We start from the raw sequence: 17380 nt of genomic DNA, 5'->3' as shown, positions 1-17380 counted from the left end.
ACAAAGATTTTTAAAGTGTCATTATTTTTAAGATTATAAAAGACATGATGTTTGTGGTAGGTAGAATAATTCCTTCTTTCCTAATCCCCTGGAACTGTAAATATAGTTTCTTTCATGGCAAACAGTACTTGGCAGCTGTGTTTAAATTAAGAATTTTGAGATGGAGAGATTATCCTTGGATTATCCAGGTGTGCCGTGTGTAATCACAAAGATCCTTCAAAGAAGGAGGCTGGAGGGTCAGGACCAGAGAAGGAAATGTGACAACAGAGGTTGGAGGGATGCTATTGCTGGTTTTGAAGAAGAAAGAGTGCTGTGAGCCAAGAAATGCCAGCAGCCCCCAAGAGCCAGAAAAGGCAAGAAACTGATTCTTATATTAGAGCATCCAAAAGGAACACAGCACCGCAGACACCTTGGTTTTAGACCAGTGAGACTTCTGACATCCTTTCAGAACTGTGAGATAAAGATAAATTTGTGTTGTTTTCAGCCAAAAACTTTGTGATAATTTGTTATAGCACCAATAGGAAACTAGTACAAGAATCTTTAATATGTGAAGCAAAAAAAAAAAAAAAAAAAAATGTAAGGGACAGCAGGTAATATCTTTTCTTCAACCATCAAAGGTTCACAGCTGACACTCCCATAACAGAGACAGATTAACAAGAGAAAAGCATAACAAATTTATTTGACCAAAGTTTTATGTGACATGGCAGGCATCATAAATGAAGACCCAAAGACTCCAGGGAAAACTGATATTTTTATGGACAGCCATACAGAAGTGTGATTGGAGAACAAAACCCTATGTTCTAGTGGTAATAAAATGGGGGAATTCAGCAAGTCCTGTTTATTCAAATTCTTCTTTGCTTCCAGGAATAGGGCCAGACCCCTCTTCTGGAATGGGGCCTTATGATCTACTTTCAGAGGAATTTTTTTATGACCATGGGTGAGAGGAGAAAGATGGGAGAAGGTCAGAGGAGTGACCGCCAAAGAAGAATGAGGATGAGAAGGGAAAATAAAGACTTTTCTACTCTGGAGGTGCAATGTCTTCAAGACATTAGATGTAAGGCTATGGACAGAATAACTATAAACCACCCTCTCATGTGCATCCTTGTCTATGAAATGGGGGTCATAACGCCACCTTCGTGAGGATAAAATGAGGTACCATGTAAAATGTCTAGGCAAAAAAGATGAGGGCAAATGTGTCGTTCTCTTGCCCATTTTAAGTGCTTTCAGGAAGAATGTTTTGCTGCAGTCCAGGACGTGGCAGCTGTTTCATTGTAACTAAACACTGGAAACTGGCTCCCCCAAATAATCTCCACATTAAGCTGAGATCTGTTGAGTACATGAAAAATTGAGAGGAGGAGGACTCTGATCCTGGGGTGTCTTGGACTACTTCTCTGAATGTTCCTAGGCTAAAACCAAACATTTTTAACAGATAATCTGTTCCCTTAGCCCCTTCTGTTTCTACCTCGTCTCGTGCCCTCTCTGCCTAAACGCTGTCTCCTCCTCCCCAGGTTCACATTAATAAGGAGAAGGTCTCCCCGCAGCCCCTCTGGACCCAGCCACACCTCTGCCTGGGAATCCGGTGCTGGGGCTGCAGAAGCCCGCTGCGCGCCTCCTGGTTTCCATGGAGACCCTGCTTGGTGTCAATGGCGGCTGCGGAGCGCAAGGGAAACCTAAGCGTTTGTATTTAAATGAGGGAAAGTGGGGGAAGGGGAAGTAAAAGAGGAAGGGAACAGAAGAGAGGATGGTGGAGGTGAGCCGCGGGTGTTCATGAACTCAGAGGACTAGAAAAATCCAGCTGGGTTACTCAGTCATCTCACGCTTGGGGAGAAATCAGAGGAAGCAGCAGGGGGCAGAGGGGTGTTTATTTCTTGCGTGAGAAATATCCGACTTCTTTCTGACATCCGGAGTAAAGGACAGGCAACTAGGGATCCCTTTTCATGTGGCTGGCTCCTGGCTGATAGTGCTGCTCGGTTTCATTTCCAAGAAGCAAGGGAGAGTTCTCGCTCTGCCCAGAGTCTCAAGTCTTAAAGATTCATTGCTGCTATGGGAGGGGCCACACCTCTGTCTTTCACTCTCGACCCTTTCCCTGCAACATATCTAAATAGAAGCTCTGGAAAGACGGATTCCAAAAGCTCTGGGGTCTGGATTAACTGTTGTTTATTGGCTGACACCCTAGCAAGAGCCTGGGGGAGGAATAGGAGGAGGTTGGGCAGAATGTACGCTACGATTGAATTGCACTAGGGTTCAGATGACGTCAGCTTGAATAAAGGTCTGACCTAGTGAATGCTAAATGTGGCTGAGTGACTGAATCCTCAGAAGGGATCGATGGCAGAAACCTCCCTGAAAGGACCATGCCACTTCTTTAAAACATTAAGCATGTGATTCTGCTGATCTCCCCTGCAACTCCCAGAGCTCTGGTGGAATCTCAGCTTTCTGCTATAATCACTTGAACATTACTTACTGCCCTAGATAACTGCAGGTCACGTGGAGTTTGCACCAAAAAAAGGAAGTCTTTGAAAAAAGAAAAAGCCATTAATCAAAGTGCCTGCTAATCTTACAAAGTGAAAGCAATTCAATTTAATAAACACTTTCAGGGGTCTACTTGGAGCTAAGTGTATGAAAAAAGAGTGAGATGTTCTTTGCCTTCAAGGTGCATACACTCTGACTGGGGAGGGGGATATGTTCACAGATGACTCATGGTGCCTGGCAGCAGGTAATATATACCATGGGCACTCCAAGGAAAGTGAAATTAATTAGATACAAGGCTGTTGGGGGAAGCAGTTTATATTAGATGCTTCTGAGGTCCAGACTTTTATAACAGATGCAGAAGAGAGAAGTACAGGGAAAAGTTCTGCAGGGGTAGAATAGAAAAAGTTTAACCCAATTGCCCATTCCATATAAAATTCCAGTTCTGTAAAATTGTCTGTCAAGTGACATAGAAAGCTAATTTTCCTATTTTTTCCCTCTCTGATGATGTATTGCTATTGCTGCAACTTATAGGAAACTTTGGCTTGGCCTCTATTCCATTTTTACCACTTGCCTAACCCATTTTATTTTGATATTAGAGGTTCAAGCTTTAATGGTTTCATTTAAAAATAAACCCAGAAGGTAGAATTGTGAGAAAGAATGCTTTAAAATGTATTTGGGTTTAGGCTGAGTAAGAACCATAGGTATGTGAAGGGCATTGAGATTCTTTTGTAGTTGAGACAGGACTGAAATAAGGAAGGTATTTGTGCCATTTGGGGCTCATTTTCAGAGTCATGGCACATAGGAATTAAGAGATGACTGGCAGCTCCATCACAAATGGTTTTTAGAATATGTGACACTTATGGTCTGAACTTAGTGCATGTTGCTCAGTCATGAACTATCAAGTTTTCATTAGAAAATAAGAAGATATTCAGGAATACATTAAAGGACACAGAAGCCAAAGGCTAAGTCTTGGCCTTTGGATGGAAGATACCAGGCAGAAATGAAATTAAAGGAGGGCAATTATTTCTAGAAAGGACAGGAAAAAGAAGCCATATGTGCTCAAACTAGTCATAGTTTCTGTGTCATTGAGGTATTAGTTACTAAGGGCTTGTTTTTAAGGTCCTACTCTCAGTTGGCTGAGGAATATACCTATAATAAAAAACATCTTCCCAGAGTTTTGGCAATGAAGCAGAATATTAGCAATTTTTTAATGAAAAAAGGCAGAAAGCCGAGAGTCAAATTATTTTATTTTTATTGTTTCGTTCTTCTCACATGGTTCACTACAGAATCTTTGGACTCTTAATTTACTTTCTTTAATGCCATTCTGCCAAGTTTCGGGATAACTGAAGATAACCCTCTAGCTTCTTTACTTCAAATAAACACCCATAGACATGTGGGCACCTCAGTCATCTGAACACAGTCAAATGTATTTACATGAGACACTTTTTAATGGTAGTCAATATGGCATGACAATTCCTAAAAATGAGTTTAGTAATTTAAAGAATGACCACTTGACATCACTAATAGCTTAAAGAAGAGGCAGAAGGGATAAAATAAACACATAAAAAAGAAATTGGGTCATAAATAGTAGAAAAGATGGAGGGGGAAAAATAAGTAGTGAAAAGACATTAAGGGAAAAAATGATATAGAACAGGACGTCTTAATCCCTTGAAGAGGTTAGGATCCTTGTATTAGTCCGTTCTCACACTGCTATAAAGAAATACCTGAGACTGGGTAATTTATAAGGAAAAGAAGTTCAATTGCCTCATGGTTCCACAGGCTGTACCTGAGGCATAGCAGCTTCTGTTTCTGGGTAGACCTCAGGAAGCTTACAATCATGACATAAGGCAAAGGGAGAGTGAGGCACTTCACCCAGCCAGAGCAGAAGGAAGCGAGAGAGGTGGGGAAGGTGCCACACACTTTTAAACAACCAGATCTCAGGAGAACTCTCTCACTATGGCAACACAGTACCAAGGCGGAAATCCGCTCCCATGAACCAGTTATCTCCCACCAGGCTCTACCTCCAACATTGGGGATTACAGCTCCACATTTGCAATTTCCTAGAGACTTGTTGAATAGTTGTAAACCCAATGCTGATAGTGATATGGACAATGAAGTACAGGCTGAGGAGGTTTCATATGGAAATGAGGAACTTATTGGGAACTGGAGTAGAGATTACTTTTGCTATGCTTTAGCAAAAAGCCTGGCTGCATTGTGCCCCTACTCTAGGGATCTGTGAAACTTTGCACTTAAGAGTGATGATTTAGGGTATGTGGCAGAGAAGTTTCCAAGCAGCAAAGTGTTCAAGATATGACATGGCTAATAGCCTATGCTCATATGTGTGAGCCAAGAAATGATCTAAAGTTGGAACTTAGGATGAGATTTGGGTGGGAATACAGATCTGAACTATATCATTCTCCCCCTGGTCCCTCCCAAATCTCATGTCTTTCTCACATTGCAAAACCCAATCATGCCTTCCCAACAGTCCCCCAAAATCTTAACTCTTTCCAGCATTAACTCAAAAGTCCACAGCTCAAAGTCTCATGTGAGACAAGGCTAGGCACTTCTGCCTATGAGCATGTAAAATAAAAAACAGGTTAGTTACTCCTAAGATACAGTGTGGGTATAGGCATTGGGTAAATACTCCCATTTCAAAAGGGAGCCAAAAGAAGGGGACTACAGGCCCCATGCAAGTTTGAAACCCAGCAGGGCAGTCATTAAATTTTAAAGCTCCAAAATAATCTTCCTTGACTCCATATTCCAAATCCAGGACACACTGGTATAAGAGGTGGGCTCCCAAGGCCTTGGGCATCTTCACCCCTGTGGCTTTACAGGGAACCGCCCCTGTAGTTGCTCTCATGGGCTGGTGTTGAGTGCCTGTGGCTTTTCTAGGTTCAGGGTGCAAGCTGCTGGTGGATCTACCATTCTGGGTCGGGGGTCTTACAGTTCCATTAGTGGGGACTCTGTGTGGGGGCTCCAACCCCCACATTTTCCCTCTGCATTGAGCTAGCAGAGGTTCTCTGTGAGGACTCTACCACTGCAGCAGGTTTCTGCCTGGACATCCAGACTTTTCTGTACATCCTCTGAAATATAGGTGGAGGCTCCAAAGCCTCAACTCTTACATTCTGAGCACCTGCATGCTTAACACCACATGGAAGACACCAAGGCCTATGACTTGCACCCACTGAAGCAGAAGCTTGAGCTATACCTGGGCCCCTTTTAGCCATGGTTGGAGCTGCAGTGGCTAGGATTTAGGGAGCAGTATCCTGAGGCTATGTAGGCCAGCGGGGCCCTAGGCTTGGCCTATGAAACCATTCTTCCTTCCCAGGCCTCTGAGCATGTTACAGGAGGGGCTGCTGTGAAGGTCTCCTGAATGTCTTTGTGGCCTTTTCCCCATAGTCTTAGCTATTAGTACTTGGTTCCATTTTACTTATGCAAATTTCTGCAACTTGCTGGAATTCCTCCCCTGAAAATGGGCTTTTCTTTTCTACCACATGGCTAGGCTGCAAATTTTCTAAACTTTTATGCTCTGCTTCCCTTTTAATGTAAGTTTCAACTTTAGGTCATTTGTTGACTCACACATATGAGCATAGGTTGTTAGCGAGGTCACATCTTGAACACTTTGCTGCTTAGAAATTTCTTCGGCCACATACCCTAAATCATCACTCTCAAGTGCAAAGTTCCACAGATCCCTAGGGCAGGGGCACAATGCAACCAGGCTGTTTGCTAAAGCGCATCAAAAGTGACCTTTACTCCAGTTCCCAATAAGTTTCTCATTTCCATCTGAGACCTCCTTAGCCTGGACTTCATTATCCATATCACTATCAGCATTTGGGTCACAACCATTCAACAAGTCTCTAGGAAGTTCCAAATTTTCCCTCATCTTCCTTTCTTCTGAGCTTTTCACACTCTTCCAACCTCTGCTCATTACCCAGCTCCAAAATCACTTTCACATTTTCAGGTATCTTTATAGCAATGCCTCACTCATGGTACCACTTTTCTGTATTAGTTCATTCTTGCACTGCTATAAAGAAATACTTGAGACTGGGTAATTTATAAATAAAAGAGGTTTAATTGGCTCAGAGTTCCACAGGCTGTGTGGGACGCATAGCAGCTTCTGCTTCTGCGGAGGCCTCAGGAAGCTTACAATCATGGTGGAAGGCAAAGGGGGAGTGAGACACTTAATATGGCTGGAGCAGGAGGAAGACAGGAAGGTCAGGGGGAGGTGCTACACACTTTCAAACAACTACATCTCACGAGAACACAGTCACTATCACAACACATTACCAAGGGGGAAATCCCCTCCCATGATCTAATCATTTCCCACCAGGCCCCACCTCCAACACTGGGGATTGCAATTTGACATGAGATTTGGATGCAGACACAGTTCCAAACCATATTGATCCTCTAGTTTACTCTCATTTTAATTTGAGATGGAAATCTTTTCATTTCACAGATGAGAAAGCAAGAGCCAGGAGGAAATGAGGGACTTTTCTAATATCACAGTCATTTAGAGACAAAGGCAAGGTTAGAGCCCAGGTTTCCTTACTGCTAGTCCAGTGATAGTTCTGCTACATCATTTCTTATACCTATAAAGGCTGACTGAATCCAAAGTTCCTTTGAAATGTAAATACTTTTCCATTTGTACTTTAACATCTAACTGTATTGTATTTTTCCATTTCTATTGTTTATTTGCAGCGTGCAAAGTGTTTTATCTAATTTAACCCTTGTATCAATCTGCAATAAGTAAATACCAGCTAAAAAATGGCCTACATGGGACTTATCTACTTTTTATATATGATATATTTTTCCCACAAATACCCATTTCTTATTTGTGAATACTAGGTGAATTAAAAATAAGATAAATAGACCATGCTCTTTCTACTCTTCTCCACCATACTATCAACTAGGAACTCGTTATGCTTTAAGAAAATAAAACAGAAGTGGGAGGAATGGAGAGCCTGACAATTAAAGCAAGCAAGAGAGAACAAATGGTGTGGACAGCTTTTGCAAGTTTGTGCCATAGATGATAGTGGTTAAATTTGCTTGTTATTCTAGACATCTGTAATAGAGGAGGTATTACCTCCAGTTGTTTCTGCAGTAGTGATCCTTGTTATCTTGAGAAAGTTCTCTTTGAAGCTGATGAATTCGGTTCCCAGAAAAAGACATAGGACTGATGTTGGGCAATAGGAGTACCTCCTCCCTACCACGAACTGCACTCTCAGAGGCCCAGCCATCCCTGGCAGGATGGTTTCAATCACTCCTGCCATCCAGTCATCGCTGACACTTCTTGGCAGGCAGCCTGCCTCTAATGGAACATGTCCTGCAGCTGGGAATTAGGTCATCAGTAATTTACTTAATAGCATTTTATGAGCTGGGCTCTGACAAAAGAGAGTGATCTGGCCTTACCAGCGGGAGCTTTCCTTGATGTGAGGGGAAGGAGGGAAGAGAGTATAGCATTGTGAATAATCAGACATTACATTTCCTGAAAGTAATGGGTGAGGGTAAGAAAATCTGGGTGTTTCTTCAGACTTCCTATGTGATCAGGTAAGATACATACCTTGGGCAAGGTACTTCTTGTTTCTGGACTTTAGTTCCTCTAAAGTCCTATGCGACTCTAATATCATATACTTCTGACTCTAAAGAACGCTTTATGAAAATGAGAAGATACAGAATTTGACAGGTCATCACTGCCTCTTCCCTGATGGTGCTCTATGGAAGGAGAGACGGATAACCCCACTCTTCTGCCATTAGCGTGCTTTGAAAAGAAGAGCACTGTGTTGTAGAGTTTGCTAATTTTCCTGGTGTAAGTATTCTCAACATGGCTGATTTCAAGCTGTCAATGCTTTAACAATTAGCAAAACTTTTCAAAATTGAACAATTAGCTTCTATGGGCTAGTATGAGTTGCTCCAGTACACCACTAGTTCTCTCCCATCTAGATAAAGCTGCATCAATGAATAGTCTCCCGTATGTAGACACATAACTGGATTGTTCACACACTAAGATATGTGCCATATATATCTTTGTTTTGGTTATGGATGAAAAGATATTCACAACTTCTCTTTGATTCTATTCCAGTTGCTATTCTTAATTTATGTGAAACCCTCTCAGAAAACATGTGAATTCTTATTAGCAAACTGTCCAGTTTATATAGCTCTTCATATGAATTCCCATTTCTTCCACCACTGCTCTGATGCTCCCAGGGATGTTCAGGGAGCCATTTGACCCTTCATATTTTCTTCTGACCCCTAGGACCCCATATTCTTTCTGTTGGAAAAACCAATATGCATCTCATGAATGTTCGGAAGATTCGCTTTTGCTATACAGGGTTTAAAATTTGAAAAAGAATCACTGGAATCCTTCCTCCTTTTCACTGGGTGTGAAAGAAACCCTTTTGGATTCTGAAATTTTAATGTGCAAAATCTTCCAATTTCAAGAAAATTAGGGCTGGGTGCAGTGGCTCAGCCTGTAATCCCAACAGTCTGGGAGGCTGAGGTGGATGGATCACTTAAGGTTGGGAGTTCCAGACCAGCATGGCCAATGTGGTGAAATACCCATGTCTACTAAAAAAATTCAAAAAAAAATTAGCCAGGAGTGGTGGTGGGCACCTGTAATTTCAGCTACTCGGGAGGCTGAGGCAGGAGAATCACTTCAGCCCAGGAGGCGGAGGTTGCAGTCAGCTGATATCATGCTACTGCACTCCAACCTGGGTGAAAGAGCAAGACTCCATCTAAAGAAAAAAATAATAAATGCACTTTTTTAAAAAGAAAATTGGGATGATCAGAGGTAAAATCGGTACCCAGAATGGCGATGGATACAATTATGAGTCAGTTCTATTTTATCCCTTCAATTGAATAGTATGTATAGAAAATATTCAATTACCAACTATCTACTGAGCATTTACTACATGAACTCAGCACTGCAAACTATCGTGAAATATAAGAGAAAGCATATGCTATAATACTAGCCTTCAAATTTATCATTTTGTTGGAGAGATAAGATTAACATGCACAAATTAATGGAAATCAGTTAAAAACATGTTATAATCAAGTGTTTAATGATGTGGCACAAATTCTAAATGAAGCAGGAGTTTACAGAAAAGTAAAATTTCTTTTTTTTTTTTTTTTTTTTTTTTTTGAGACGGAGTCTCGCTGTGTCTCCCAGGCTGGAGTGCAGTGGCGTGATCTCGGCTCACTGCAAGCTCCGCCTCCCGGGTTCATGCCATTCTCCCGCCTCAGCCTCCCGAGTAGCTGAGACTACAGGCGCCCGCCACCACGCCCGGCTAGTTTTTTGTATTTTTAGTAGAGACGGGGTTTCACCGTGTTAGCCAGGATAGTCTCGATCTCCTGACCTCGTGATCCACCCGCCTCGGCCTCCCAAAGTGCTGGGATTACAGGCTTGAGCCACCGCGCCCGGCCAAAAGTAAAATTTCTTGAAGCAAATGTTGCCCAAGGAAACTTAATGACAGAAATGGAGCATAAGCTGCCTATGATGTGAGGATAGTGTTTACGTAGTCAGGTGAAGGTACCAGACTAGCCAGGCTTGGGGGATTGCATGTCAAACGCTGATGGCAAGAAATAGGGAGGAGGTAGAAACAGTAAGTAGTGGAAGGTGAAGAAAAAATAAAACCTCTGGCCTAAAACTGGGTTTTAGTATATTTGTGTGAGAGATAATGTAGAGGAGGGGTGAGAGGCCATATACAAATAAACAATGGTCAGATCACATATGACAATAGAACTCTGATCTACAACCTCTGCAGCAACCAGTGTGCAGGAAGCCAAACCATAGCCTCTGCAGCAAACAACCCAGAACAGGCAGCAAGTGGTTGAATGACCACCAGCTTCCCTATTTTTTGCCTCCCTTCCCCTCCCCTCAACCGACTCCCACCACTTCCAACTCAGGACCAAGGAGAGAAAGCCAAATATGCTCCCCAAACCAATCACATAGAACACCCCACTTCTAGTTAGGCTGCATCCAGCTTCCCATGCCAATAGCCTCAAATCAGAGCATACTTATCACCTTCCCTTTTTCTCATTATAAAGCTTTCTTACTCCTCTGCCTGCCTTTGAGTCTCTGCCAAACACCAGTGATGGTGGCTGAATCTCTTGTTATATAGCAAGCTCTAAGTAAATGGCCTCTGCTTGTTCTCATCTGGGGGGTCTGGGTGGTCTTAATTTGTTTCCACAGTGGGAAAGGCACACACCCATGACAGTCTGTTTCTCTTTTGCTATTACACAACTACACACACACACACACACACACGCACACACACACAGAGTTCTCTTTCTCCCTACCACTGTTCCTCCTTCCTTCCCAGTATCTACTTTTCTGTAGGCTTTCTTACCAGTCTCCCTAGAATGCTCTTAAAAAAGACAGGTGTTGAGGAAGCTATCACTTCCATTTCAAAGGTGAATAGAATGAGGTATTCAAGGTAGTCTATGCTGAGGACATTTATAAATTTTCTTTGAATCTAAAGTGGCAGCTGAGCCAGGTGCGGTGGCTCATACCTGTAACTCCAGCATTTTGGGAGGCTGAGGTGGGTGGATCATTTGAGCTCGGGAATTCAACACCAGCCTGGGCAATGTGGTGAAACCCTATCTCTACTAAAAATACAAAATTTAGCCAGGTATGGTGGCACACGCTTACAATCCCAGCTACTTGGGAGGTTGAGGCAGAAGGATGGCTTGAACCCAGTAAGGGGAGGTTGCAGTGAGCCAAGATTGTGCCACTGCACTCCAGCCTGAGCAACAGAGTGACACTCTGTCTTGCAAAAATAAAAAACAAAAAAATAAAATAAAATGGCAGCTGAATGACTCAATTCTACCCTGATTTTGATTCTGGTATCCTTTTTCTCTACAAAAGGTCTTTTATTGTTGTTTTAAAAATAATGGTTCCATATTTTAAATGGTTTGATCTAACATTAGTTAAATAACAATTAATGTTTTTCTAGTATATTTTAAGACATCTAAAATGGTTTGTCTGATTCTCTGATTGATGTAAGATAACCAGCATTGTTGCCATGCTAGACAATATATTTCCTGTCAAATCAAAGAACACAAGTATTTCAAATAGTGACTGCTACACAATCTTCTATAGATATATGGATTTTATTAGGGCATTTTGAAATTCTGAAAATAGCTCATCAGCCCTCATCTCCATTTGACTTTTGAGAATTTATTATGGTGATCAGAATCCCAACTTGGAAACAACCCCTTAAATGATATTACAATTACAAGAATTTTGTTATGATTTTACCAGTTCCTGAAAGGCCAGCTCTTTACTCCATACTCCAAAACCCTAAAATAAAATAATTTTTGGGTTTTACAGGTAGATTATTTTTGAATATTTAAAGGAGTTGGTTCCCTACCTAATTTATACCAGTAGACTGGAAGTTGACCAGCAGTTAGCCATGATTTTTTTTCTGATATGACATCCTCTTCTTTGTGAACATCTGATATGATCAAAAAGCTAGAGGCAGATTTAGCTTGACTATGCTGAAATTCTCCATGTTTTGCTTTCCATTTAAACCCTGTGGTCTTATTCTTGGGTTTGTAGACTTAGAAACTCAGTTTTCCAGCTCATCCTGGAGCAATTACGCATTGGCAATATAATCACATCCCTGTTATATGTTCTTATCTTACCTTGAATGTTTCCTTCATTTCACTTACTCCTAGAGCCCTGATGATACCAGCAATGAGTCTCCAAAGTACTCATGTGAAGAGGGAATATAACTTTAGAAAATGACTCTTGTTGATGATGATCCTCTTTCATATCGTGTATGATCTTGTTAAATGAGGTCATAGGTCTTCCTTACCAAGGGTTTTGTCTCATTAAACTTTGCTCAATAATCTATTGTCATAAGTCTAGTGGGTGTATTTTAGGGTATATATTAGTTAAGATGACAGTGTTTGTTGTAACCAGCACATCTCAATTGTGTAGTGGCTTCACACAATGAAAGCATATTTCTTGTTCACCCAAAAGTTCAACATTGGTACTCCTTGTCAGCAAATGGCTTTCTCCTTGTGGTGATTCAGAGACCCAGGCTTCTTCTGTATTGTGGCTTTGCCATCCTTTAGGGATTTGCCATCTTCCATGGCTGAATACAAGTGGGAAAGAGAGGATAGAAGTAGTTCATTTGCTTGTTAAAATACCTTGGTTCTGGAAGTGGCAGATATCCCTTACATTCATACTGTTTGTGAGAACAAATGCAAGGAAGGCTAAGAAATGTAGTCTGTCTATGGACCAAGATCAAAAAGAAAATGACAATTTGGTGAACATTTAGCATTCTCTGTCTTAGGTATTTGTAGCCTCTGCCTACCTCTTGCTATCCACTAAAGATATTGGAATATGAATCGAGATGCAAAGAAACTGTTTAAAACATGATCTTGCTTCCTTTCCCTTGCCTCACTAACTTGCAGGAAATTGTCATTATCTTTTTTTTCTGAGAGAATTGCAGTTGATCAATTATCTCTTGTTTTCTCTACTTAGCTATGTTAAAAAAGAGGATGGGTATCTCTAGTGTAAAATGACGTCAGCCATTCTCTCCTGGGTGACCTCTCAGTGGCTGCTCTCTGCTTCTATGACAGCTGCTCTTGGCAGAAATTCCTTTTGGATCAACTTTGCTTGCTCAAAACCCATTGGCGGTGGAATAGCTCCAGGTTATGCTTTCAGCTCTACGTCTTGAGAACCAACTCACGCACTCCAGACCTTTAGATTCTCCCAGGACCAGCTCCAGCTTAGATGGTGCAGGCAGAGCATCTGTCCAATTTTTCTTGGAACCACAGAATTGCAGGCCTACCTCCCTGTCTCCCCTTGAACTCTCTGGCCATAGTCATGCCTCAGCTAGTAGCTTGGGCAGAAAGGAATTTGATAACCCGATTCTCTCTAAGCTCTAAATGATTGCCAAGAGCTTACTATGATTTTGCTGGTAGGCAGACATTTACTGTTTTAAAACAGACACTCTCTAATCATGGGATACAGGTAATGGGATGCAGGCAATGCTACAGGTATTTCTCTTTATTCCTCAGATTGGTAGCTTAAGATATCACCCATATTTTCTACATGTGACGAAGACCTTTCATGGAATCATTCATTTAATAAATTACTTATCCATTCTACACACATTTTTAACAACTACTGTGTTTCAAGCACTGGGGATGTAATAGTAAACAAGACAGATACTGTCCTACTTGTTAGGTAAGACGTTGTTTACAGGGCCCTCTGGGTCCTAACAAAATAGGAAGTTTCAGGGATGTGTGGATTATCTGGGGGCTTTTGAACAGCTCTATCTGTAAGCTGCACAGGTTGTCTCTGTCCTATCTTCTTTGATTCCCTCTATAGTCCATTGCACAGACTTTAGGGTAACCCAGGGAATTATTCAATAAGTCAATATATTTAAAGTATTTAGCAAGCTCCCCTCAAAAGTAGGTAAGACAAATAATAGCTGTTAGTGATAGTACCATTATGCTATTTAAGAAATCATGGGGAAAAATTGGCCCAGCTGACAATTTTGAATTATTTTTGGTGTTGGAAATATATGTTGGCTATCAGTAACTCTCATGTGAATCTGTTGATCTCTTCAAATCACTTTTCTAAGTCCTTACTTTAGGCAGTAGTCATCAGTTGCTTCTGGGAAGAGGCATGAGGTCAGCAGACTTGAATTGGTCAAATGTCAGACTGCAGCTCAGTCATGGCTGAGTTATTTAACGAATTATATGGGAAGGAATAGTGAATATCTGTGGCAGGAGCACTGACAATATAGCTTAGGGATGCTCCAAGACTCTGGAAAACACAGCTAAGCTCTGCTCCTTGGTATTCCCTATAATGACATCGCATGACATGAAAAAGGACAAAGATTCAGACTGGGAGGTGGTAAGTTTGGAGAATAAAACTGGTTGTTTAGCTACTATTATTACAATGCTCCATCTTCCCCTATGCTGTACCTGCCACTGTACCCAAGGAGGGAGGCTTCTAAATAAAAGATTCATGAGGATTACAACCTCAGTGTGAAGATGCTATGCAATTATCACCAGGGATCAGAATCATTGATCAGTCTAAGTATTCAGTAAGGCCTCTTCAGTATCCAGAGCTGCATGAGATGCTGTGGAAGGAGGCAAGAGAAATGTATAACACCATCACTACCCTTAAAGAATTTATATCCTCTATGTGAAGACCTGGCAAACACAAAAACATTTACAGAACAATTCAACTCTAAACTGCTTGGCACTGACTAGAATGACAATTTTAAGCTCTGTGCTGGCTTCCTAACTGCCTGCAGGGAGGCACTCTGGTATGGTATAAGAGCACAGGTTTTAGTCCAGGAGACCCAGATTCCAAGTCTCACTCTGCTGTTTGATGAACTGTATGATTTTGAGCAATTTACTTAGTCTCAAAGCTTCAGAGCCTTTATCTGTAAAATGAAGAAAATGTTTTCTCCTACGGTTAAAGTGACCATTTAGTGAGTAAAATACATCAACTGCCTGACTCATAATAAATGTTAAAAAAAAGAGGTATCTGCCCCACATCCACATACTTGTCCCATGAGAACCTCAGAGAATCTCAGAGACCAAGTGCTTACAATAGGCATATCGTCTTTCACACATAATTTATAATTATCTGAGTTAAAGAGTGGATGTTCAAGATAGATCTTTCCCAGATCACCCATGATTAAGAAAAAAAAAAAAAAAGAAACGGTAATTTTTGTCACTGTTTCAACTCAAAATTCCCAAATATTTTTTTTTAAATCCAAGTTTTTGACCAAAACTCTCCTTTTTGCTGCAATTCCCTGCATTCTTTGAAGACTTGATAGCCTGTAGTAGATCATATTGGAGTGCCTGCTGAGTTCTAGAGCCACTCTCTCATTCTGAGGATGCCTGGCTAGCAGCCATATTGCACTGCAATATCACCTCCTTCCTGATCTTGGCTGATTGGAAAATGGTGATACCTGGCTCAACCTGGATCAATCACAGTTCCTTCTCACACATTTGGAATTGGAATAGAAAGATTGTGAGACAGCCATAATATGCAGCTGAAGCTCTTAGATGTAAATCCAAGAGCTGACAGGTGGATGAAAAAGCTGTTTTGCAGTGAGAAAGAACACAACAAATTATCTGAAAAAAGTAGAAATAAAAGAGAATGACAGTGTCTTCATGTCCTTTTAGGTCCTGATCTCAGATCTTCCAGGGATCTGGTTTGCTCTCTTAAGTTTTCTGAGAGATACTTTCCCACCTCTACAAATCTATACCCTTCCCCCTTTTCTTTAGTGCTTCCACTAATTTGATTTGGTATCTCACGCTGGCAATAAAAGAGAGTCCTAAATAATACAATAACTTGATTCCAGACTTAATATTCTTTTCAAAAAACTTTTAAGTTCAGGGGTACATGTGCAGGTTTGTTATATAGACAAGCCTGTGTCATGTGGTTTGTCGTACACATTATTTTTATCACCCAGGTATGAGGCCTAGTACCCCTTAGTTACTTTTCCTGATCCTCTCCCTCCTGTCACCCTCTACCCTCTAGTAGATACCAGTGTCTGTTGTTCCCCTCTGTGTGTCCATGTATTCTCATCATTTAGCTCCCAATTATAAGTGAGAGTATGTGATATTTGGTTTTCTTTTCCTGCATTAGTATGCTAAGAATAATGGCCTCCAATTCCATCCATGTTCCTGGAAAAGATACAATCTCATTCTTTTCTATGGCTGCATAGTATTCCATGGTGTATATGTACCATGTTTTCTTTATCCAGTCTGTCACTGATGAGCATTTAGGTTGATTCTATGTCTTTGCTATTGTGAATGGTGTTGCAATGAACATATGTGTGCATGTGTCTTTATGATAGAACAACTTATGTACCTTTGGGTATATACCCAATAATGGGACTGCTGGGTTAAATGGTAGTTCTATTTTTAGCTCTTTGAGGAATTGCCACACTGCTTTCCACAATGGTTGAACTAATTTCAACTCCTACCAATAGTGTATAGGCCATTCTCTTTTCTCTGAAACCTTGCCAGCATCTGTTATTTTTTGACATTTTAGTAATAGCTGTTCTGACTGGTATGAGATGGTACCTGATGTGGTTTGGCTGTGTCCTCACCCAAAACTCATCTTGAAATTGTAGTTCCTATAATCCTCATGTGTCGTGGGAGGGACCTGGTGGGAAGTGATTAGATCAAGAGAGTAGTTTCCCCCATGCTGTTCTCATGGTAGTGACTGAGTTCTCACAAGATCTGATGGTTTTATAAACATCTCCCATTTCCCCTGCAGGCACTTCTCCTTCCTGCTGCCTTGTGAAGAAGGTGCCTTACTTCTCTCTCGCCTTCTGCCAAGATTGTAAGTTTCCGGAGGCTTCCTCAGTCATGCAGAACTATGAATCAATTAAACCTCTTTCCTTTACAAATACCCAGTCTCAGGGATGTCTTTATTAGTAGTGTGAAAATGGACTAATACTCGTTGTGGTTTTTATTTGCATTTCTCTAATGACCAGTGATGTTGAGCTTTCTTTCATATGCTTGCTGGCTGCATATATGTTTTCTTTTGAAAAGTATCTGTTTATGTCCTTTGCCCACTTTTTAACGGTTTTTTTCTTGTAAATTTGTTTAAGGGCCTTGTAGATATTGGATATTAGACTTTTGTCAGAGGCATAGTTTGCAAATATTTTCCTCCACTCTTCAGGTTGTCTGTTTACTCTATGGATAGTTACTTTGCTGTGCAGAAGCTCTTTATTTTAATTAGATCACATTTGTCAATTTTTGCTTTTGTTTCAATTGCTTTTGGCATCTTCATCATGACATCTTTCCTTGTCTCTATGTCCAGAATAGTATTGCCTAGATTGTCCTAGGGTTTTTATAGTTTTTGGTTTTACATTTAAGTACTTAATCCACTTGAGTAGATTTTTTATGATGTAAGGAAGGG

The 17380-nt window shown here is 41.0% G+C and overlaps 1 long non-coding RNA gene across 1 annotated transcript in view; it reads left to right on the top strand.

The window, feature by feature from the left end:
• The first annotated feature begins 1621 nt into the window (after nucleotides 1-1621).
• The window catches only part of LOC139362058 (uncharacterized), a 62865-nt gene continuing 47106 nt past the window's right edge, over nucleotides 1622-17380 (top strand). The window contains exon 1 of the long non-coding RNA XR_011620346.1: nucleotides 1622-1676. This is a non-coding gene — a long non-coding RNA (uncharacterized lncRNA). The remainder of the gene's footprint in view (nucleotides 1677-17380) is intronic.

The sequence above is a fragment of the Macaca nemestrina genome, chromosome 2 (genome assembly GCF_043159975.1).
Source record: "Macaca nemestrina isolate mMacNem1 chromosome 2, mMacNem.hap1, whole genome shotgun sequence".
In the NCBI taxonomy this organism is placed as follows: domain Eukaryota; kingdom Metazoa; phylum Chordata; class Mammalia; order Primates; family Cercopithecidae; genus Macaca; species Macaca nemestrina.
Note: the sequence above shows the minus strand (reverse complement) of the source record. Positions and strands in the feature narration are given on the sequence as shown.